This window comes from Pogoniulus pusillus, chromosome 4, assembly GCF_015220805.1.
Source record: "Pogoniulus pusillus isolate bPogPus1 chromosome 4, bPogPus1.pri, whole genome shotgun sequence".
Taxonomy (NCBI): Eukaryota; Metazoa; Chordata; class Aves; order Piciformes; family Lybiidae; genus Pogoniulus; species Pogoniulus pusillus.
Window position 1 is genome coordinate 12,264,507 of NC_087267.1, and position 24,858 is coordinate 12,289,364.

General features: G+C 43.5%; 1 long non-coding RNA gene across 1 annotated transcript; it reads right to left on the minus strand.

Moving 5' to 3' along the window:
* Positions 1-15,350: 15,350 nt before the first annotated feature.
* Positions 15,351-20,125, minus strand: LOC135175089 (uncharacterized). The gene is made up of 3 exons (XR_010302228.1): positions 19,536-20,125; positions 16,673-16,765; positions 15,351-16,175 (listed from the first exon to the last, which is right to left on the minus strand). It is a non-coding gene; the product is annotated as an uncharacterized LOC135175089 (long non-coding RNA).
* Positions 20,126-24,858: the final 4,733 nt, after the last annotated feature.

The following is a 24,858-nucleotide window of genomic DNA, read 5'->3' on the forward strand; positions in this document are numbered from 1 at the left end:
CTACTACCCATTTCCCCTGGCAAGAGGGAGAGCAACACTTTTCCTCCCTAAATCTGGAAGTCCAGTACCCCTGCTTTCACTTCCCCTGACAAGAGGGAAAGCAACACTTTTCCTCCCTAAATCTGGAAGTCCAGTACCCCTGCTTTCACTTCCCCTGACAAGAGGGAAAGCAACACTTTTCCTCCCTAAATCTGGAAGTCCAGTACCCCTGCTTTCACTTCCCCTGGCAAGAGGGAAAGCAACACTTTTCCTCCCTAAACCTGGAAGTCGAGTCCCCCTGCTCTGCTCTGGATGTTTTGTGCTGCTGTGCACAAACATACTAGTTACTCTTTTCTATGCAGGAAAGGTTGGATTCCCCTGGAGCCAAAAGCCCAGAATCTTCATTGTTACTTGGAGATTAGCCCTGGGGGATACTTCAAGCAGGTTTCTGACTAGCTGAAAAAACCTGGTCTAACTGATTTGAAAGAGTGTGTTGGCAGGACTAGAAATCAGGTGAGGAGCAGGACAGTGTGTACCAGTGCTCACTCTCACAGCAGTGTCACAGAGGTCTGGCAGTGGAGGGAGCATTAGAACCATGCAACACTGTTGTCTTCTCTCATCAGAGCAATGCTGTCCTCAATCAGTGCCATAGTGTGATCCCATCATCTCCAGCTTTGGAAATCTTTTGTTGCTGCTTTGCACAAACAGTTCATCTCTTTCCTTCTGCATTTCAAACTATTCTACAGCAACTCAGCACTGTGCCTCCCTTGTAAAATCAATGGTAATGTGGATATAGCTAACTCTAGCCCACTTCCTTTCCTGAGGAGAAAAAAATCTACCTGTTGTTGATAACTGGAGATGTTTATGCACTCACAGATGGACTGGAGTGCAAATGCATGCATAGATATACATAGAATCATAGAATCAACCAGGTTGGAAGAGACCTCCAAGAGCATCCAGTCCAACCTAGCACCCAGCCCTAGCCAGTCAACTAGACCATGGCACTAAGTGCCTCATCCAGGCTTCTCTTGAACACCTCCAGGGACAGTGCCTCCACCACCTCCCTGGGCAGCCCATTCCAATGCCAATCACTCTCTCTGTGAAGAACTTCCTCCTAACATCCAGCCTATACTTCCCCCAGCACAACTTGAGACTGTGTCCCCTTGTTCTCTTGCTGGTTGCCTGGGAGAAGAGGCCCCCCCCCAGCTGGCTACAACCTCCCTTCAGGTAGTTGTAGACAGCAATGAGGTCACCCCTGAGCCTCCTCTTCTCCAGGCTAAACAACCCCAGCTCCCTCAGCCTCTCCTCAAGGGTTTGTGTTCCAGGCCCCTCACCAGCTTTGTCGCCTTTCTCTGGACATGTTCCAGCACCTCAACATCTCTCTTGAATTGAGGGGCCCAGAACTGGACACAGTACTCAAGGTGTGGCCTGACCAGTGCTGAGTACAGGGGCAGAATAACCTCTCTTGTCCTACTGGCCACACTCTTCCTGATCCAGGCCAGGATGCCATTGGCTCTCTTGGCCACCTGGGCACACTGCTGGCTCATCTTCAGCCTACTATCTACCAGTACCCCCAGGTCCCTTTCCTCCTGGCTGCATGCACACACAGAGATACTGTAAATGTACACATCTGTGTGCTTTATTTCTCATTCACAGACAAAAAATATCTATCATAGTATGGGTTTGTTAGGCACAAAATACAGGTTTATATATCAAATATATTTATGAACACTTTGCATTCTTTCTCTTTTCTTTAATAATTAGAATTGGCTGACATTGCATGACTCCTGGGAGCTGTAGACAGCCAGCCCAATTTACTGAGAGCATCAGAAGCATACCTCAGACATACTCAAAGCTGCAGCACATTATCTAAACAGTCTGCTTTGCAAAGCTGTCAGGTTCCCAAGTTTCAGTACTCTTGCTTGTAGACATCTGCAGCCATGATTTCCATAGAGCAGGAAGCACTGTTGTGTGACAATAGCTCTGTTTTCAATTTGGTACCTCCTTCAGAGTTTATAGTTCTGAGAAAAAAATGTCCATTGTCCTGAAGACCACAAGATTTTTACAAGGGCTTGTGCGTTGCTCCATGTTTTATTCGTAGGTGCCAGATCACAGTTGTAGAGTGGTTCTTTTCAGATTGATGCTTTGAGGAGCAAAGTTATGATGGGTTTTTCTTTTCAGAGTTTCAGTATTTTCATTCCTTCACTTACCAGTGTGTGGATGTTGCAGTGTTGCTTAGATGTTTTTATCCCCAGACAGTAACCCTTTGAAGCATACTGCAAGGTAAAGAGTAAACAAAATAAAATCTAAATTCCTACACTTTCCTCCAACTTTCATCACTTGCAGACTTTTCACTCACAGAGGTATCCTTTCTCATTTTCATCATTTAGTCTGTCTTTCTTAGATATAGCTCCAGGGGAAAAAAATAAAGGGCTGTGCTAGTTTGAGCCTAGCTAGAATGTTTGGGTGAGAAGAATTAGATCACAGGCTGTGAAAGAGGAAAAAAACAATGCTGTTGTCTTTTCACTCATGGGCTTGCTGAGAGGTATAAGAACAAGAATCCAAACACAGATAAGAGAGTCGCTTCTTCTGTGGGAACTGGCTGAGTTGCATTTCTCTCTCTAGCCTCTCTGCCATCTCTCTGATTAATCCACTTTGCTTCCTAACCCCCTGGCCGAACCTCCATTCTTCCTTGGGAAGGGAGTAAGGTAGAGGGGTGGGAGAAAAGGCGGTTGGGAGCCCCTCCTGGGGGCTCAGGTTTGTGGGAGGGAAGTTGTGTTTCTGTATTTTTCCCTTGTATATTTCTGTCTATAACTGTATATACTGTAAATATCTGCTTGTATATTGTGCTATCTGTAAATATAAGCTTCATTCATATTTCCAGAGCCGGCTGAGTCTAGGCTGGGTGATTTCCAAAGTGTGGGGGGGCTGGGAACACCCAAACCATCACAGAGGCACCTTGGTGAAGTTCTGTTTAAACCCATTAAACCCATATAGTTACCTTTGCTTGCATTCTGACATAAATTAAATCCTGAGAGCATAAAGGTTCTGTTCTATACTGCCATGTTTGTTGTTTTTTTTTTTTCTTTTCTAGAAGATACAAGGCAAAACTCAGTTGACACAAGTTTACTTCCAACTTAGAAGAGCTAAATATTTTTGGTATCATCTTTCTTGGTGACCTCTGGCAGATGGGCTTTGACAGAGAGAAGAGCACAGCTGCTGTTTCTGACATGCTCCCATAGGCAGAGGCACACCTAATTCAAATACCAATATCTGAAAATTAGATTTCTAAATTACAATTACAGTATCACACAGTATCACACAGTATCACAGTATCACCAAGGTTGGAAGAGACCTCACAGATCATCAAGTCCAACCCTTTACCACAGTGCCCAAGGCTAGACCATGGCACCAAGTGCCACATCCAACCTTGCCTTGAACTGCCCCAGGGACGACGACTCCACCACCTCCCCAGGCAGCCCATTCCAGTGTCCAATGACTCTCTCAGTGAAGAACTTTCTCCTCACCTCGAGCCGAAATTTCCCCTGGCGCAGCCTGAGGCTGTGTCCTCTTGTTCTGGAGCTGGCCACCTGAGAGAAGAGAGCAACCTCCTCCTGGCCACAACCACCCCTCAGGTAGTTGTAGACAGCAATAAGGTCACCCCTGAGCCTCCTCTTCTCCAGGCTAAACAACCTTTGCAGAGAAATACGTCTGACTTACATGCATAATTTGGAGTGTACTTAAAGGTAGAAGATGGTAGCTTGGTGGGGCGAGTTTGACTCAGCATAATTATAGCACTATCTAACCTTACGCAGGCCTTTTAAGAAGCTGTTAGAATAATTCATTTGTTCTTTGTTCTGTAGTGTTTAAATACTACCACTCTAAAGAAAAGCATGGCATTAAATGCAAATTATTGATGTGCAGCTATCTGCAGAACAGGAAAACTCTTCTTATTGCTCTTTCCCACTGTGTTTAAGACAAGGTGTGGTGGAGGGGCAGCAGCCCCAAAACTGAGGCTTCTCTATGCCTCTACATGCCTGGACATGTTTTTCTGCCAGGACCCACGAGGCAGCAAACAAATTGTGTAACACACACACGCCCAGCCCGTGTGTCCCTGGGGTCCACCCAGGTAATCACCTATTGGGAGGGTCCAGGCAAACACCTACTGCCTATTGGGGTAAGGTTTGGCTTACTGCCAGCCTGATTGGTCACTTTAAGTGTCCAAATGAGCCACGAATCTTGGCCCAGAGATTATAAAGAGGGGTGCATAGCAACACCACGTGGTCAGACCGTTCAAACTGCTCAGAAGTTCAGAGCATTGAGAGCATTCAGACTTAGCTCTGATCCACAGCAGCACCCTGCTGCCCTGACCTGCTTACATGGCCTAGACACAGGATCAGGCCTTACTCACTTGCAAGCATTACTGAGGCACAGACCTCATGCATTGATCTCAAGGTGCAGTTAAGCTGTCTGCAAACCCTTTGAGAAGCAGAGCGCATGCACACCTGCATTGCATACATATATGGGGAGCTGAGAGCCCCCTGCTTAAGCTCAAGAGCAGCCGTACATATTGGCTTGCTGCCTTACATTCATCTACGGAGATCCTGTCCCTGCAGCCTGGCAGACCCTGCTTGCCTGGCATATACTGCTTATCAGCTAAGTCTGGAAAGATCCAGAGCCAGCAGACCCTCAGAGTGTCTGCAAACCTGCAAACACAGCCTGCTAGCTGTGAGACTGTGTCAGAAGCTACACGGACAGATCCTTCTCCTGCACCGGGAATCCTGCCAGCTGATCATCCCTGGACACGCACAGCATCCAGAAGAAGCAGCAGCATCGAGGCAGAGATCACCCCAGGAGAGAAGGTTAGAGAAACTCCTATTTAACCCAGAGACTGGAAACACTTATCATTCTCTGCAAGCTGGGACAGATACCAGCTTTACCAAGACCCCAAATACTGGGCACACGCTGTGACAATCCTGGGAGGGTGATTAATGATTAATACTTGAGAGCAACACATCTAAGCAAGCTTTAATTCCTTTGTAACATAAGTTACCTCTATCTTAAGAGCAGACACAGTTTCAGCCCTTGCTGGGCAAACACTATAGTTGTTAAGAGTCATTAAGCCTAAGGGAATCTTTCTCTCTGTCTATAGTTGTTGATAATTTGATATTTCCACTTAATAATCAATCCCTGTAAATATATCACAGTATCACAGTATCACAGTATCATCAGGGTTGGAAGAGACCTCACAGATCACCAAGTCCAACCCTTTACCACAGAGCTCAAGGCTAGACCATGGCACCAAGTGCCACGTCCAACCTTGCCTTGAACAGCCCCAGGGACGGTGACTCCACCACCTCCCCGGGCAGCCCATTCCAGTGTCCAATGACTCTCTCAGTGAAGAACTTTCTCCTCACCTCCAGCCTAAATTTCCCCTGCTGTTTTCATAATCTTGCAATACGACCCTGATGTCATAGTGGTTGGGGGTGGTACAAATTTGTAAATATTAAATTTAATTTAAAAAATTATAAAAAATTAATACATCCTCAAATTAATTTCTCACCTCCCCCTAACAGAGGAGGAATAGAGAAATCCCCTCCACGACACAAGGGTCCCTCCCAACCCCTAATACTCTTTGATTCTGTGTAGCTTTGGTTTGTTTTGTTGATATGTGTGGATATCCTAATGGTATTTAAATGTGTTTGTGAAATATCCTGGGTGGATATGAGTAGACAGAGGTCCACTGGCTTCAGTACTGCTGTGGCAGGCTAGCATTTGTCCATTTGTATTTACCTGACTTAGCAACACACTCTTTAAGTTTTCAGAAGGAAAACAGAACTGTAGTATAAAGATAGGTCAAAATGCAATGTTAACAGTCTGTTGCAGAGGCAAATGGGACCACTTTGCTGTTCAACCACATTCCTCATTACAAAACATATCTCTACAGACTTTGTGCTAGTAATTAAAAACGTCTGGTTTAGCATTTGATGTGTATTAGGCAAAGTTTCAAGTCATGCAGTCTTCAGCAGAAACGAAAGTCCCCCACGATTAAAAAACTCTTTGGATTCCAGGAGAGGAAAAGTGGAGAACATTTAATTAGACATGCTTTCACATTGTCTAGTGAATAAAATGAACAGAAAAAAAGCCTCTTATACAGGAAGATACTTCTTTAGAATTTGATATGATTGATGTGGCTTATATATATTTGTGTTAGACAGCTACATAGAAACTACTAAGCGCTGAATGTTAGGAACAAACCATGGGCACAGATCTGTCATAACAGTGCATGGATACGCTTCTGAGACAAATGTGTTAATAACTTACAGCTCCCAACCAGTTGGAGTTTATCTCCTGAGGTCTTTCCTGAGGATCCCATCTCTGGGAGATGTTTGTGTTATCTCAAATTGCCTCTTGTCTCCTTATTTATGTTTTGAATCTTTTCCCCCTATTCTTTTCTCTTTGATTTCCAAGCAGCTCCGTTTCACACCAACAGCCACTGACATTTCCATTTTTCAAAGCTTATTTTAAAAGCATGGTTGGGCCTGCCACGTCTTAGAGCAAGGAGAACAATACACTTCTAGCAAGGGATAACTGTGCTCAAGTATGGAACAAAGCAGTGCTTCCCAAACTGTTCAGGAGGACACAGAATGAAAAGGATGAAATGCAGGGAACTATGACTAGTGATCCTGTGAGATTGTGTCATTTAAACCTTTCCTTTATAACCTGGAACAAAACATGATGAGAACAGAAGTGTCATGATCGGGGAGAAATCTCAAGGCTGACAAAGTTCAATCATACAATCATAGAATCAACCAGGATGGAAGAGACCTCCAAGAGCATTCAGCCTAACCTAGCACCAAGCCCTAGCCAGCCAACTAGACCATGGCACTAAGTGCCTCATCCAGGCTTTTCTTGAACACTTCAAGGATGGTGACTTCACCACCTCTCTGGGCAGCCCATTCCAATGCCAATCACTCACTCTGGCAAGAATTTCCTCCTAACATCCAGCCTAGACCTCCCCTGGCACCACTTGAGACTGTGTCCCCTTGTACTCTTGCTGGTTGCCTGGCAGAAGAGATCAACTCTCACCTGGCTATGAACCTCCCTTCAGGTAGTTGTAGACAGCAATGAAGTCACCCCTGAGCCTCCTCTTCTCCAGGCTAAACAACCCCAGCTCCCTCAGCCTCTCCTCATAGGGTTTGTGTTCCAGGCCCCTCACCAGCTTTGTTGCCCTTCTCTGGACATGTTCCAGCACCTCAACATCTCTCTTGAATTGAGGGGTCCAGAACTGGACACAGCACTCAAGGTGTGGCCTGACCAGTGCTGAGTACAGGGGAAGAATAACCTCCCTTGTCCTACTGGCCACACTCTTCCTGATGCAGGCCAGGATGCCATTGGCTCTCTTGGCCACCTGGGCACACTGCTGGCTCATCTTCAGCCTACTATCTATCAGTACCCCCAGGTCCCTTTCCTCTTGGCTGCTTTCCAGCCACTCAGTCCCCAGCCTGTAGTGCTGCTTGGGGTCGCTGTGGCCAAAGTGCAGAACCCTGCACTTGGCCTTGTTAAATCTCATCCCATTGGCCTTTGCCCACCCATCCAGCCTGGCAAGGTCCTTCTGTAGAATTCTCCTACCCTCCAACAGATCAATACCTGCTCCTAGATTGGTGTCATCTCAAATGAAAAGTAAAAGAGATTTTGTAATGAACTAGAGTATTGTTTTGCTACTCATCACAGATATCTTCCTCAAAATTGTTTCTGTGCACTCTGTAGTACTTTCATTAGTGTATGAACATTCATCAGTGTATGTAAAGTAAGCCACTATTTACAAGATCTTTTATGTAAGTTGACTTGTATAAAATGAACACAACTGCAAAATAACTTGAAAGCAGCACTATCTACATGCAGATTCAACTATGCAATTAAGGGTTTGATACCTTACACACACACCTTTGAATTTTTGTATTGAATCACAGGCCTGCTTCCAGCAGACCCTTTCCTTCAGATTAAAGTATTGCAAAGCTAGATGAAACCACATTCCTCATGTTAACTTGATTCCATTATTATGACTCTTCTTTTTTGTTGAAGCCACAGATAATTAGAGGACTCTTCTCAAATAGGAAATCTGCTTCTGCCCAACTGTGCACCTTAAACATTCTAATATTCCTTGCACATTTGATCCTGTTTGGGGACAAAAAGCATAAATTTGATTGCATGTGTCCTCTAGAAAAAGTCAAAGTCCAGTTGTATATATAAAACAATTAAATTTAAGATTGTACACTAACATGCTTTGACTTAGCTGAAATGGAAGCTACAGATACCCCTGTTACTGTAGGTCTGAATTTTGCCAGGCTATTTTCTGATGGTTAGGGATAATGTATATCTGAGTTTTATATATCTCTATACTGAACATATTTAATCAGATTATCCATTACTGCATTCAGGTGTTTTTTTCCCATGGCATATTCAATCATATATCGATCCTATATATCAATATCCCAATCTTTGCACAACCTAATTTACACTTTCTAGATCAGATTAGCACCCGTGAAGGGACATGCTTCAATTTTAAGGTATCCATAAGCATGGATATGGTGCTTCAGAAGCTCTCCTGAAAGCTGTACTCTCTCTGAGAAGCCCTTTCTCCTTCAGATGCTATTTGAGCCAAATAATGTTGCATTTTGTTGTTGTTGTAAAACCAATTTTAAACCTTTAGGGGCATTTGCAGCTGTGGCTGGAACGTGCTCTTCAGGTACCCAATATAGCTCCAGCAGCTGGCTTCTGTCCAGCTGCAGACAGTGACATTGCACATTTCCTTCTGTTTCACTAGACGGGAAACTGCAAGTGCTGACTTAGGGAGGCAGGATAGAGTTAGACTTTGGTCTGAGAATACAAGATGTCCTCTCTGAGAGTAAGGCATGAAGCAAATATCTTTTGGTCTGGAGAGGCCACATTTGGGGAGAAATTTTTACCTACACAACAAACCACCAATAGCCAGGTAAGGTTGTCCTGCCTCCCTACTTGAGGTTCCCTGTTTGAGGTGCAAATGACTGTTAAATCTTCCAACATCTTTTGAATTGGACTCACATTTAACATCTGCCTGTGAAGCCCAATGAGCTGCAGATACTCCTGTGGATGTTGTCTGTGGCTGCAAGCCAGCCACAAATCCCTTAGTGGTTGCAGTGAGCTACAGTGGAGTTGTTGCTTCACTGATGGTTCGTATCACATTGTCATGGTGAAGCAATGCTGGAATTTTCCTTGTTTGAACTACATCCACTAAAATGTCTCTCTTTATCTCCAGAAGCAACAAGAACTATGTGAAAAATGGCATCATATAGGAGTTTTGTAGTCGATAATGAGTATTTTAATAGCAACGAGGGGGAGAATGAAAGCCTAATTATAGCATGTGCACAAAACGCATATTATAAAGGGCTGCAGAAAGATGCGTGGGCAGGGAGCTATTTCAGCTGAGCCTTTGCAGTGTGAGGTTTCTCCAATCTGAGGTTTTCTGCTAGCTACTGAACACCAAAAATCAATCTCTGACATTCTGGACATTGAAAAGCAGAAAATAATGTCTTGGCTACATGAGATCCCAAGCTGAACTGACTCAGTGCATCTGGGACAAATGTGATTTATACATAGTCAAATCTAGCAGTTTCATAGGTGAGGCCCAAGAAAGGAGAAAGTGACAGAGTGGATCTCTGGACATGAATTTTGTCTTTATGTATCTAATCTTCATTGTGCTCAACTATCTGAAAGAAATCTGGGACTCCTTTTTAAAAGAGAAATCAACAAGCAAACCACAGCGCTTCAGGAGCCATCCAGAGACATTTTATGCTTGCAGGGAAGTGATTGGAAAGGACAGGGGCAAGAACTGAGATAACACAAGAATTATGTGCATGGCTAACTTATTTTGGATTCCTGGAAAAATTGGATGTGTAACTAATGTTGTGCCAAGGCAGACCTCATTGGTGTAAACAGCATTTGCTTAGGAGATCTGTACAGGTGTCACTTACCTTGGCAGCGCATCGGACATTAGATTTCCAGAGTGGAAGTAGTTTCAGCTGCTCCTTAGCAAGAACCCTATAAAGTCAAAGTCTCTCATCTAATACTCAAGTATCAAGAATGGAGGCAAAATATATGCATGGCCATTAAAAAAATGTCTGTGAATGTCTTTTCATCCAAGAGCTCCTCTGTAAGCACATCTCAGGGCAAGCTGGCGAAATGGACTTGTCATGCTAGCAAGTGACACAGTAAACCTCTCTGACATCAAAACACCACATCAGATAGAGAATTGATTTCTCTCTTATTTTAATACACACAAGAGAAAAAGGTGAAATGCTGGTGCTGTGAAATTGTTTCACAGCTCTTAGCTCTCTGTCTTTACAGCTATACAATTTCACAACGTAACTAAACTCCTGAGGAGGTCATGATGCAGAAATAAAAGACCCTTAAACTGAAGTAGACAAGAACTAAGGCAAGACAGCCACTGAAATAGAATCTTGCTTCTTAAAGTATCTGGTAGTTAAAAGAAAGAAAATATCAGGGGCAGACTTTGATTTCTTTGTTTACACATTCAGTTTTTCTTCCCCTAGAAAAATCAGCATCAAAGTCATGCCTAGAGGACACACATAAAATTTAAAACCAAAGCAGACAAGAGTAAACAAAATCCATGTGTATCTGTGTCAGTCACTTGCAGGATACTCAGAAGATAATATCTGCAAATAATCTCTCAGAAACAGAGTGGGATTTATCCAGAAAGTGGCTAAAGAATATTGCCCTTTATAGAGCATTTAGCAAATGGGTATGCTCTGCTCCTTCCTGGTGTGAAGCTGACCATTCTCTGGAACCTCAGCACTTGCCTCTCAAGCATTCCTCTGAAAATGCTCCTGGGAGAGGAGAAACAACAGCTACTTTGAGTCCATTCCTGGCTGGAGCCAGTGTGCTGATCCATTCTGACACTTTTGGAGGCAGGGCAGCCTTTGGAAGCCCTCATTGCAGTGGGGCCCTGCTGCTGGCAAGGAGAAGCCCAAGGTTTGGCATCTCTCCAAGCTGGACTATTCAAAATCAGTACTGTTGCTTTTCTGCAGGTAGTGCTTTCACACGAGAAGGGAGTAGAGGAGGCATGTGTTTTTGGATCAAAATTTCACTCTAATATGGATCTCATGAAAACACCAAGAGAACAGTAGCCCAAAAAGGTTAATTGTGCAGATTGAAGTCACTGTAGCAGACCCACAGAATTTGTTTTAGATGACTGCATGAAAAACACTCACCAAAAAAAAATCTCTTTTGTGTCTGTATCTAATGGATTTCAATCTCCATTTATTTTGCTGTTTAGCCTTGAAATATTTAACTGTCTTTTGGGGTAATTGTTCTTAAGTAAGTAGTACATAATCTGCAACTCACTGATGAAGAAATGAGTGCTCTTTTGCAGGGAAATTCTGAAAGAGCTCCTGCTGTTACAAAGAAGAGGTTGTATTTCCCTGAAAGAGGGGTAGCATAGAGGTATGGCCTGGAAATTTGCCATTTGAAAGCAGGCTCAGTCACTCTTCAAACACAGCTCAGCAAGTTCCTGTTCTGCCATTGTCAGGCCTAATTCTGTACTGCACTAGGTCAGCTCTAAGAGGCTGTAAATTAACTGAATTAACAGCAGTCCAGTGGTGATACCTCAGCATTACATTTCCTATAAACATTTCTTGAGAATTTTTACTTTCATGAATGTATTTCACCACTTTCAGCACCTGTGCTTCTACATAGCTTCAAGCATCCAAAATACAGAATATGAATCATTGGACTTGATGATCTATGAGGTCTCTTCCAACCTTGGTGATACTGTGATACTGTGGTAGAATGGCTTAGGTTGGAAGTGACCTTAGAGATCATCTGCTCCCCACCATGGGCATAGGAATGCCTCTCAACCAGGCTCAGCTGCTTAAGGCCTCATCCAACCTATCCCTGAACATGTCCAGGGAGGAGACATCCACAACCTCCCTGGGAACCCATTCCAGGGTATCACCACCCTTGTACTGAAGAGCTTCTTACCAAGACCCAGTCTAAAACTACTCTCCTCAGTTAAAAACTGTTCCCTCTTGTCCTATTGCTAGACACCCTTGAGAAAAGTCCCTCTCCAGCCTTCCTGTAGGATCCCTCCAGATTTTGGAAGACAACTGTAAGATTCCCTCAGTCTTCTCTTTTCTAGGCTGAACAGCCCCAGCTCACTCAGCCTGTCCTCATAGCAGAGGTGTTCCAGCCTTTGGATCATCTTTGTGGTCCCAGTGTGGCCAGTAGGACAAGGGAGGTTATTCTTCCCCTGTACTCAGCACTGGTCAGGCCACACCTTGAGTCCTGTGTCCAGTTCTGGGCTCCTCAATTCAAGACAGATGTTGAGGTGCTGGAAGGTGTCCAGAGAATGGTGACGAAGTTGGTGAGGGGCCTGGAACACAAACCCTATGAGGAGAGGCTGAGGCAGCTGGGGTTGTTTAGCCTGGAGAAGAGGTGGCTCAGGGGTGACCTCATTGCTGTCTACAACTACCTGCAGGGAGGTTTGTAGCTAGATGGGAGTTGATCTCTTCTGCCAGGCAACCAGCAAGAGAACAAGGGGACACAATCTCAAGTGGTGCCAGGGGAGGTCTAGGCTGGATGTTAGGAGGAAGTTCTTCCCAGAGAGTGATTTGCCACTGGAAATTTTATCGACATGTAAGATCTATCAACCTTATGACTTCCAGCTGACAGTCTAATCTCAAGGATACACTTTCTGCTCATATAGCTTCCTGTTCATTACTTGATATTAGATAATCAATAATCAAATAAGGATGGACAAGATTCTACGGGAAGCCTGCACGCCATCTTCTTGTAGGCACTTTATTGTGATGGTAACTACAGAAAGAGGCACCAGCAAGAGCTTGTGAGGAAACCAGATAATGAAAACATGGTGTAGATTTACAGAGCAGAAAACCATAAGTCTTTTGGTTAATCTGGTGTCTACAAGAAAAAAATCTGGGATAGCAGACTTCGATACGAGCATCTGCAAAGCTGCATTGAACCGTGGCTAATAGCAATGCATATCAAGCACTACTTCTGCTATACTAGTGCATGCTTGATTGCTCTGGAAAGATGGCTGAAACCACCAAATGGTTCTTTCCCTATCACCTAGGGATGGACAAGGATACAGATTTCGGAGCTTGGAAAAGTGATAGGCTTTTAGGCACATTTTCATTCCTCCCAGTTCAAAGAAAGATAAACCTCATCAGATCAAGAAAGCAAATGGCATAGTGGATGTGATAGCAGAAGGCTTGCATCCCATGCAAAGAACAAAATCACTTCTGTGTTAGTGTTAAACCTGTTGCTAGAATAACTTTGGTTCACTGAGGTAATTAAGAACAGGATCTAGCGATTGAAGTGACATATATTCCACCTTCACCTAGAACACCTTGTACACAAAGCAAGCTGTTATGAAATGGATAAATAAGGAACAAGGTTGTAGTGCTCTTCTTCATGCTTGCCTTAGAGATGCAGCTGAGCAAACTTCAGGGTTTAACATCTCAGTTTGCACCACTGGTGAAATAATATTTAAAAGGGGAAATTAAGAAAAGAAGAAGCTTGAAGAAAAATACTGTGACAAAATTTTGGTGTTGAGGAAATGGAAAGGGAAGAATCTGTGCAAACTTCCTTCAGGAGAAGGTGGAATGGACTTGACAGCAGGGATTGAGTCTTTCCAGGCCTGAGACTAGTTAGAGATATGAACAGAGTGAGGTGATAAAATGTTTCCAGGTATGAGCCACCAGAGCTGAGCCTGCAGCTGTGATTCCTGTGGAGGAGAATGAGCAGCACCATCCCTGGAAAGCTGGATGCTCCAGAGAAATGTTGACTCTCTGCATGCCAGGTGAAGGTCCTAGAGTCCAAGATGGTTGTTTTCAGTGTGTGTAGTCCAAATTATATTATTTGGACTTCAACTTCTCTAACCTTGCTTTGGAGAGTCAGTTAAGTTAGAATGCAGAGGTGGGACATTCATGAGACAAGTCAGCTCCTTTCAGGTCTCTGCTTCGCACACTGACCCAAAGCCTTGATTTCAGTGGTGAGATTTCAGTCTTCAGGATAGACTGTATTAGTACATTTGCACAGCTGGCACTTCATAATCATGCAGTATGTCAGGGCCTTCTTCTGTTTCTCTAAAGTGTTTCTGTTTTTCATGCTTGAAGATAACGATATGGCAACATAGGATAGGCATATGACAACTTATAAGATATGAATGAGGTAGATGTATGTCAGTAGGTACATTTGAGAACAGAATTTGTTCACAGTGTTTTAACAGAATGCCACAGCAAGTGAGAAAAAGAGACAAACTGTTATTTTTTACCTCTGATCGTGTTTATTTGCTGATTTTGGTAGGGGTTTTTGGGGTTTTGTTTGTTTGTTTGTTAAAGCATCCACTTTTGTCTCAAGTATACACTGTATGAGATTTTACCTGATCTAAGTAGAATCATGGAATCATAGAATCAACCAGGTTGGAAGAGACCTCCAAGATTATCCAGTCCAACCTATCACCCAGCCCTAGCCAGTCAACTAGACCATGGCACTAAGTGCCTCATCCAGTCTTTGCTTGAACACCTCCAGGGATGGTGCCTCCACCACCTCTCTGGGCAGCCCATTCCAATGCCAATCACTCTCTCTGGGAAGAACTTCCTCCTAACATCCAGCCTATACCTACCTTGGCACAACTTGAGACTGTGTCCCCTTGTTCTATTGCTGGTTGCCTGGGAGAAGAGGCCACCCCCCAGCTGGCTACAATGTCCCTTCAGGTAGTAAACCCTGCACTTTTTGATTAGTATCTTTAACTCTCTTTGAGACAGTTTTTCTTTTGGGTGGTACTTAGAGAAATACTTTCAGACAAAAAACATACATTAGATGCTCTCTTTTATCAATGTGTGGTTCTGCAGGAGCAACGGGGGGGACATTTTATTCCTGGTCACTCTCTACAGGGGATGCATGACTGCTAATCTCCACATTCTCTTCCAGCCCCATCAGGAAGACACTGTGTTGTTTTCCTTAGCAATAACAAGCCCTGCCTCCCACTGCTAGCACTGATTTGTCTGGAAGAAAAGAGAGGGTGCTCCCTGTGATAACCCAGTGTTAGGCCCTCTGTTCAACAGCTGTGCTAAATGAACCTATACTTGATTATGTATTAAAATCCATCAATCTTGGATAGGGCTTCCAAACCCTCCACAGCCTCCTCAGCAGGCACAGTGGCAATCACTGTGTTTAAAGGTCATGGTTAGGAGCTTAATTTAAAGCTCTTATAATAATGCAATTTAATTCTGGAAAATGCCATAGTATTGCTCTCTGAAGACTCCAGTCAGACAGAAGACACTTAACTGTTGTGCACAGCTTTGATTTATTTATTCCTTATAATAACATCTATGTCATTATCTTTTAAATTTGCTAACTTCTCCACCTAGTAGGTGGTAGGCAGAATTTCATAGTGGCAATAAATTTCAGATTAAAAACACCAGCTGCATTTTAGTTTCCACTACAGAAAGAAAACCCAACAACCCTGAAACTCAGATTTTTTTAAAGCAAAAGTGGATAATGCACTTGGTGTGCAGCTAAAAAATTGAAGCCATTTGACTACCACAAATTATTTCATTGCTTTAAAAGATATTTTCACATTCTGTATGGGGTTTTCAAACCCTGCATTGGGTTTGCATGTCAAGGTTTTGGTAGCAGCAGAGCTACAGGGGTGGCTTCTGTGAGAAGCTGCTAGAAGCTTCCCCTATGTCTGACAGAGCCAACATGTCTAAGCCCATCAGTGACAGTGGTAGCACCTCTGTGATAATGTGTTTGAGAAGAGGAAAAAAATATGGCACAAAAGCAATTCCAGATGGAGAAAGGATTGAGAATATGAGAGAAGTAACTCTGCAGACATCAAGGTCAGTGAATAAGGAAGGCGAGGAGGTGTCCCAGATATTCTTCTGTAACCTGTCGTGAAGACTATGCTAAGGAAAGTTGTGCCCCTTCATCCCAGGGTGACTAATGGTGGAATAGACTGGAAATTCCATGTTGGAGCAGGCTTCTGGTGGGACCTGTGAACCCATGGAGAGAAGAACCCATACTGGAGCAGGTTTTCTGGCAGGACTTCTAACCAGTGCTGGAGTAGTTTGTTTCTGAAGGAGACTACACCTTGTGGATCAGTTCATAAAGATCTGTAACATATGAGAAGGACTCATGTTGAAGAAGTTCACAAACTGATTTGATTAATAAGAAGTTAAACTAATTTCCCCAAGTCTAGTCTGTTTTGCCTGTAACAGTAATTGCTGTGTGGTGCCTGGAACCAACAGCATTTCATTGTATTTTCTCTCCTCTGTCAGCTGAGGAGAGAGAGCAATAGAGTGGCTCAGTGGGGATTTGGTGTCCAGCAAGGGTGAACCCACCACAAACACATAATAAATACATTTGCAACACGTGGTTTATTTTGATAGCAGTAGCAGCATCTACATAAAAGTGAAGAGGTAGTTTGGTGGTGTAAGCAACACATATGGTACACTCTGGAACAACCAGCTTAAGTGTCAGCAAAGTTGACTCAGCCCTTTAGCTCCTTTAGGCAGACTGATTTTCAGGTGCCTACCATGCAGTGAAACAAAACTTTGTGAACCAAGGCCCTTTCTACGCACAAAACTTGCATCACTTGTTCTGTTCTTACTGGCGTTGCTGTTGGTTTCTTTCCTCCTGGTGGATATGAAGCATTCTCAGTGCTGGCAGCTGCTGGGCTCTGTTTTACAGCAGTCCATAGGTACTGCAAGAAGGTATAAAGCCAGATTCAGACAGCTTAGCATGGAGGAGAGACAGAATTAGCAGCTCTGGCACAGTACTGCCAGGCCACCCCCACATCGTGTGTGGGCAATGTTGTTTGAAAGTACATCATTGCACAAAATTCAGAGTAACAGAATTGCTCTGGAGCGTCTCCAAGGACCCTGATGAGCCCGATTCAGTGCACTTCCATGGCCCTTTGTTGTCTTCTTGTGTCCTATAGTGTTGTCCTAGTGGCTTAAAATCACCATAGCTGTGCAAAGAGCCATATCCCATCTTATGCTCATCAAAAAATAAACGCTTTAAAAGACACTTTCATTTTACCATGCTAAAATTTACACAGACAATTCAACTATTCACTCTTTCTTCATGTAATATTTAGAGCCTGATCCAAAGTCCAGAGAAATTTGTGTGTCTTTCCATTGGTTCCATGGATCACACCCCTAAAGCATAGAGAAGCACATGAACAATAATAGAGAACGAAGCACACCAAAAATTATCTTTCAAATGAGTATCTGTGTTCCCATTTAAATCCCTTAACTCAAATTACAGGGTTTTTAAAAAGCAGTTTTCTTAAAAGCCAGGAAAAAAAGAAGTATTTCTATTAGCTACCCTGAAATGGAAAGGCAAACTTACAGAAGAAAGGTACATTATTCAACTGCTATTTAAAATCCAAATGACTGTTATTTTAAAAGCTAATATCTGCTTTAAACATTCCACCCGATTTAAGTAAGAGTGACCCCTCATTCAGCATTAAAAAGTAATTGTTAAATAAAAGACATGATAATCATAATGCACATGCACACACAGGGTAAGAAGGAAATGGAGATCTCTAGTTGTCCTCAGCTGACAAGGTGTGGTGCAGAGAATAGGAAATCATTTGGTTCTCGCTGATTATAGCTCTTTGTATCAAAATACTCAAGGCTGAAATTAGTGTGATCCACAAGAGCAGGTGTTTTGAATTTTAATGTAAGACATAATTAGAGTCTGTAAAAAAGATGATGTGATGCAGTAACTGAAAAGGCTAATCACAGCATGCTTTATTAAAAAAAAAAAATATTTTAAAATAGATCTACAAGCCAGAAAAAACACACCCCATGTTCCACAAAGCTTTATTTTGACTGCATGTAAAGCTGCAATCCATTATGACTTTGATTTGAAAGGCTTAAACAATTCACTTGTACCTTTAAAACTGATATTTACCAAATTCTTTATCTTGCATTTCACATTGTTTATGTAAACACTGTTAAAATCCCTAATGCCTGCACAATCACTCTGTGGGAATAATTGTGAAGGCCAAATATTTCTTTAAATGCCACCTGGATTAAAATTGCTGTATATAGACTGAGCTAAACTTACTCCTTTTGCTATTGCCTATTGTTTTCAAATGATATTAACTTTGGGCTTCAGGAATCAGGTCTCTTAATCTGGGGTTTATGGTGAGAGGATGACAAATTCAGCAGCTCTTCCCGTTCGTGGAGAGGATCAGTATACAGTCCTATGGCTTTTCAGTCAAAGTTGATAACCAGAGGAACTGATGCTCATGGCTCCCATCTTCTTACTTATTATGTTTGATTTTGAGCTAAAATGGCAATGCAATCAAGCAAGGTAGGAATGAATCAATTAGTGTTCACAGTGAAATGCTTTAACTTTTTAGTGCACAAACCTAGACAGACTTAAAGAATTTGCTCAGAAGTGATCCCATCAGTCCCCCAAATTGCTACAAGCTGATGCAGTGCAATTCAAATTAAGCCAGCTGAAATAAGGCATCTGAAAGGACTAGTTGCTAAAAAATGCAGGCTGATGTGACTGTGTTGCACTGTTCTCTCTTTACCCTGGAAGCCAGGAAAAAATAATGTGGGGCAGAACTCTCTGTGGGCCCAGCACTGTTTTGGACTGCAGGCTGTAATACTCTTAGGCTGATGCTTCTTTCTCCTACTGAAGAGACTGCCCAGGGCAGTTGTGGAGTCTCCCTCTCTGGAGATATTGAAGACCCAGCTGGATGTGTTCCTGTGCGATCTGGTATAGGTGATCCTGCTCCGGCAGAAGGGTTGGTCTGGATGATCTTTTGAGCTCCCTTCCAGCCCCTAACATTCTATGATTCTGTGGTAAATAAGAATGAGGATCATTCTTCACTAATAAGGAACAAAATCCATACCTGATAATATAGGTCCATTATTAAAATCATAGAATCATAGAATCATAGAATCAACCAGGTTGGAAGAGACCTCCAAGATCATCCAGGCCAACCTAGCACCCAGCCCTATCCAGTCAACTAGACCATGGCACTAAGTGCCTCATCCAGGCTTTTCTTGAACACCTCCAGGCACGGTGACTCCACCACCTCCCTGGGCAGCCCATTCCAATGCCAATCACTCTCTCTGGGAAGAACTTCCTCCTAACATCCAGCCTATACTTCTCCCAGCACAACTTGAGACTGTGTCCCCTTGTTCTGTTGCTGGTTGCCTGGGAGAAGAGGCCAACCCCCAGCTGGCTACAACCTCCCTTCAGGTAGTTGTAGTCAGCAATGAGGTCACCCCTGAGCCTCCTCTTCTCTAGGCTAAACAACCCAAACTGTAACCAGCATTTTGAATATTATCAAACCAAAAGAGATCAAAAAGTTCTCTTCTCTGTAACCATGTCTGCCAGTGAAATACTAGCGATGGAGTTTGTAACGCAGTAAATAGTTATGTCCCAGACAGTCTGAATGCCAAAGAAATATGTATTTTGTTAGCACAGTGAAATATTTCACTTACCTGCTGTTCAGGTGACAACTTGCCTTCAGGTCCTCACCATTGAGATAGTGCCAGCATTCCTCAGATCCTTTGCCAGTATGTCTCACGGTGGAGCAAGGTCGGAGGGCCCATGGGCCTGGTAATTAATGCAGCGTCAATCCTGCCGCAGGGTCTCTGCCAGCAATCTTACAATGGAACCAGACGACTCAATCTCTGTTAGAATTTCCCTCTGCTGCAGCATGCTGGAAGGGTTTCTTCCCTGTTCAAAGGGGAAAAGTTTTCATTCCGAAGGTGTTTTGAACTCATTCAAAAGTGCAGATGTTGTTTATGTGCTGTGTTAAGGGAAAATAGCTCTTTTTTCATGTTTTGTAATATTATTGAGGGAAAAAAAAAAAAAAACCAGCACTTGGGTAAGGTTCAAGTTTGCTAAGTGCCAAATTCTTCAAACTTTGTAATTTAAATCATCACCCCACGTATGAATTGGAAAGCCAGATGCTTTGTAACCTTTTTATCTCCTGTTCTATCTGTCAGGCACAAAGATTTCTCTGTGTCGGAGAAAGTAAGTGCTGCTTCTCAGTATGGCACTGCAGAAAGAGAGAGGAAAAGAGAGATGTTTGTGGTGAGCTCCTATTCCCTTGTTCTCACAGCCTTTTCGGTTTTGAGCTTCGAGCAAAGCTTGAAATAGGAATCCTTTTTATTTTTAGTCTTGGAGGCTTGTTTCTGCTATCAGAGTTAGTACTTCCCCATGAGAAATGTGTTAAATGAAATCTTGGTTACTTCAATAGACTCCTTAATCTGATTAATTGCTGAGTGAAGTAGATGTCACCCAGATAAATGTGTGTGTGTATATATATTCCATAGTGTTTTCTTTTGCTTTTGTAGCATCTCGTCAATACTAGTCACTGACTGACTCAAACTCCAGGTACCTGATGTGATTGCAAGCTTACAGGCTTCTATTTTCATAATGTTAAAGATTAACTTTGACCAAAAAGGACAATGCAAAACTGAGCTAATAAATGTTTGGGGGAGTGGTGTCATGGAGAGGGCTTTGGCTATCTAAGCCATCAAACATGGCTTAGAATCCATCTTTCTGGGGGCTGACAGGGTGCATCTGTCAGAGAATGAGAAGAACACCTTTGGCCACAAGCTTTCCAGTCTAGTAAGGAGGTCTTTGAAACTAACTTTGCTCTGGAAAAGGATCTTCAATCCACAGTAATAGGCACCCTGGTCCTGGAGTTGGACCACAGGCTGGCAAGACAGCACCTGAAGTGCCGGATAAAGGGAACCCCGGTTAGTAAGTCAGCTTCAATGGAGTGGCAACTTAAATGCCTCTGCATAACACATGGAGCATGGGGGATGAGCAAGAGGAACTGCATACAGGTGCATGCCTGCACATCTATAATGTCATTGACATCACTGAGACATGGTGAGATGGCTCTCTTGACTGGAGTGTAGGATTAGATGGGTATAAGCTCTTTAGGAAAGACAGGCAGAGGAGAAGAGGAGGAGATGTTGCTCTCTACATCAAAGGCCAACTGGAGTCCATGGAGCTCCACCTGGAGGTAGATGAAGAGGTGAAGGTAAGGGAAAGTGACATCATAATGGGGGTCTGCTACAGGCCACCTGACCAAGAAGACCAAGTGGATGATCCCTTCTATAAACAGACAGGAGCACCTTTGCATTCACAAACACTGCCCCTTATGGGAAATTTTAACCACCCTGAAATCTGTGAACATCACAGCAGGACACCAGCAATCTAAGAGATTCCTGGGGTGCATTGATGATAATTTCCTCTTCCTAGTGGTAAAAGAACCCACAAGAAAAGGTGCTATGCTGGACCTTGTCCTCACCAACAAGGAGGGGCTGGTGAGCAACATCAAATTTGAGGGCAGCCTTGGCCACAGTGACCACGAAATTACAGAGTTTAAGATGCTCAAAGCATCAAAGAGAGTGCAAAGCATGCTCACTACTCTGGATTTCAAGAGAGTAGACTTAATCCTCTTCAGGGTTCTGCTTGGTGGAGTGTCATGAGATAATGCCCTGAAGGGAAGATGGACCAAAGAATGCTGGTCAATATTCAAGGACCATCTCCTCTGAGCCCAGAAGCAGTGCATCACAAGAACAAAGAAGGGAAGTAAGAGTGCCAGAAGGGTCTGGCAGATGAAGTTGCCAAACCACTGTCTGTCATATTTGAAAAGTGATGGCAATCTGGTTAAGCCTCTGGTGATTGCAAAAGGGGAAATGACCCTTTTCTGGGAAGACCCCAGAAACTATAGGCCAGTCAGTCTAACCTCTGTGCCTGGAAAGATCATGGAGCAAATCCTCCTGAAGGCCTTCCTAAGGCATATGGAAAATGAGGAAGAGGTGATTGATGATAACCAACATAGCTTCACCAAGGACAAATCATGCCTGATGATCTTGGTGGCTTTCTATGGTGGAGTTACAGCACCAGTGGACAAGAGCAATTGATGTCATCTATCTGGATTTGTATAAAGTGTCTGACATAATCCCACATGACACCATGGACACCAAATTGGAAAAGCATGGAGCTGAGGGGGAGACCAGTGACTGGATAAAGAATTGGCTGGATGCCTGAACTCAGAGACTTGCAGTCAACAGCTCAAAGTCTAAATGGAGACCAGTGACAAGTGGTCCCTCAGGGGTCAGTACTGGGACCAGTGCTGTTTAACAGCTTCGTCAGTGATATGGACAGTGGGACTGAGGCACCCTCAGCAGATGACACCAAGCTGTGTCGTCCATTTTGACATGCTGGAGGGAAGGCATGCCATCCAGAGGGACTTGGGCAGGTTTGAGAGGTGGACCCACACCAACCTCATGAAATTCAACAGGGCCAACTGCAAGCTCCTACACCTGGGTTGGGGCAATCCCAAGCACAGACATAGGCTGGATGAGGAGTGGCTTGGGAGTGTCCTAAGGAGAAGGATTGGGGGATGTCAGGTGATGAAAAGCTCAACATGAGTTGGTAATGTGCACTTGCAGCCCAGGAGGCCAACTGTATCCTGGGCTACACCAAAAGAAGTGTGACCAGGAAGGCAAGCAAAGTGATTGTACTGCTCTACTCTGCTCTCATGTGCCTCTACCTGGAGTACTGTGTCCAGTTCTGGTGCCACCAGCGTAAGAAGGAAATCTAGCTGCTGGGGCAGTTCTAGAGGGGGATGACAAAGATCATCAGAGGCCTGGAGCACCTCCTATGTAAGGATAGGCTGAGAGAATTGGGGCTGTTCAGACTAGAGAAAAGAAGGCTCCCAGGAGACCTTATATCAGCCTTCCAGTACCTGAAGGCAGACCTACAGGAAAGCCAGGAAGGAATTTTTCACAAGGGTTTGTAGTGATAGGACAAGAGGGAATGGATTTAAGTTTGAAGAGGGCAGATTTAGGCTAAATATCAGAAAGAAATTCTTTACAGTAAGGGCAATGAGACACTGGAACAGGCTACCCAAGGAGATTGTGGATGTCCCCTCCCTGGAAGTGTTCAAGGCCAGGTTGGATGAAGTCATGAGTAACCTGGCCTAATGGAAGACATCCCTGCCAATGCCAGGGGGGGTTGGAACTAGATGATCTTTAAGTTCCCTTCCAACCCAAACCATTCTATGGACCTACTGAAAAAAAAAAACAACAAACCAAAGGCTGTTTCAGTATTGATGTAAAATTATATCTAGTTGATTGGAATGGCCTGCCTAATCCTAGTTTCCAAAAGAGAAACAAGTGCAAAATAAAAGACCAAAGCTTGCCACAGCTTTTAACTACCTGGAGACCTACAACCTTCTGCTCAGAAGCTATGCTTCAAAGGAGCAACATGGCACAGTTGTTTGACGAACGAGCTTTCAGTCTTGCCTTTAAGCATTGCAGTTCCATGAAAAGATCTGTCCATTTGCATTATCCAACACAAACTACTGATCTGAGTTGTAAGTTGCTGATGTCCTCAGTATTTTCTAATGCTTGTAAAATAATATCTAAGTGATTCAAAAGCAAACTTTAACTCCTACCTGTAAATGGTGTTGGCACTATTTGCTCAATTTTATAGATGCAGTATTTATAATTTTTAAAGTTCCAAATCATTTCTGGAGCAGAAAATCTCTGATTTTTTGGAGCACATGTCTGTTCAAGGCAGAGCTCCTAGTGACTGCAGTGGCAGCTGCAGTCTGAGAATAATTCTGGTTAGAAAGCACCATCTGATCCACCCTCTTGTTCAAAGCAGGGCTGATTTTGAAGTTGTATCCACTTTGAAATCAGATCAGGTTTTTCAGGGTCATATCTAGTCAAATCCTGGAGTCTTTCCAAGCCTGGAGACTTCAAAATGGTGTAAGTACTTAATATTTCTGCAAATCAGGACTTGGAGATCCAAACCCAAAGCAAGTTGCTGGCACAGAAGGAGCATGCATGACACTGAAAAGACAACCTTCTGTACCTTTTTGAGTGCTACAAATCATGGTGGTCTTGGGCTGCTGGTAGGTGATGTATAGAGAAGTCCCCTTTGGGTTAATTTCTTTATGCACACCCCCACAACATTGCCATAACTCAGTTTCTCATAAGCAGGAGCCAGCACATATCTACATTTAGTCCAGTGTCCTGAAGAAAATGAGTTTCTGCCAAGCTCTTAGCAAGTCTCTAGTTTCTTTGAATGCTTACAGGCTGTGCAGCCTTGTACTTATCCACTGTAATAGAAAATACAAGCTGTCTGAAGGCGACCAAGGACAGCTGAGCTGCTGCCCATGTAACAGCAGGCTGAGGTGCTGGATTTTTCTGTGAGCTCTCATTCCTGCAGCAGCAATGCCATCCACACATGGTGGACACTGCTGGGGAACATTTTACAACCTAATATGCCCTTGAAATAACCTTGTACCATTGCCCCACATTTCTTTATGTGTTTGAGGGTTCTGATTGGCACCGGGGAGGAAGAGAAGAGCAAGCTAGGAAAGATGGGGAAGTGCAGCATGGACTGATAAACTGATTTGCCTATGCCTGTGTGTTTTCAAAGCATGCTTAATTGTAGTGTATGAACAAACAGGCAGTATTTTAGGTAATTGACCCTTTTTCAATACAAGGAAAAGAAAATGTGCCAGCTATTGATACATGTTGTTCCTGGAGGTCTGTATGACACTCTTGGAGCTTTTGTCTGAGAGATAACCTGACTGCATCCTGTAGCTGAGTGCTTTGGTATATGGCTGTAAGACAGAGGCATATGCTCTAGCCAGGGGACACTGAGCACACAGCTTCTCAAGGAAGCATTTCTCCAGCCACTGGACAGTGTTGTGGCTTCTCTCTCCATCTGAAACGTCCCAGGTTTGATGTTGCTGGGTTTGCCTATTCAGACAGGAGGATA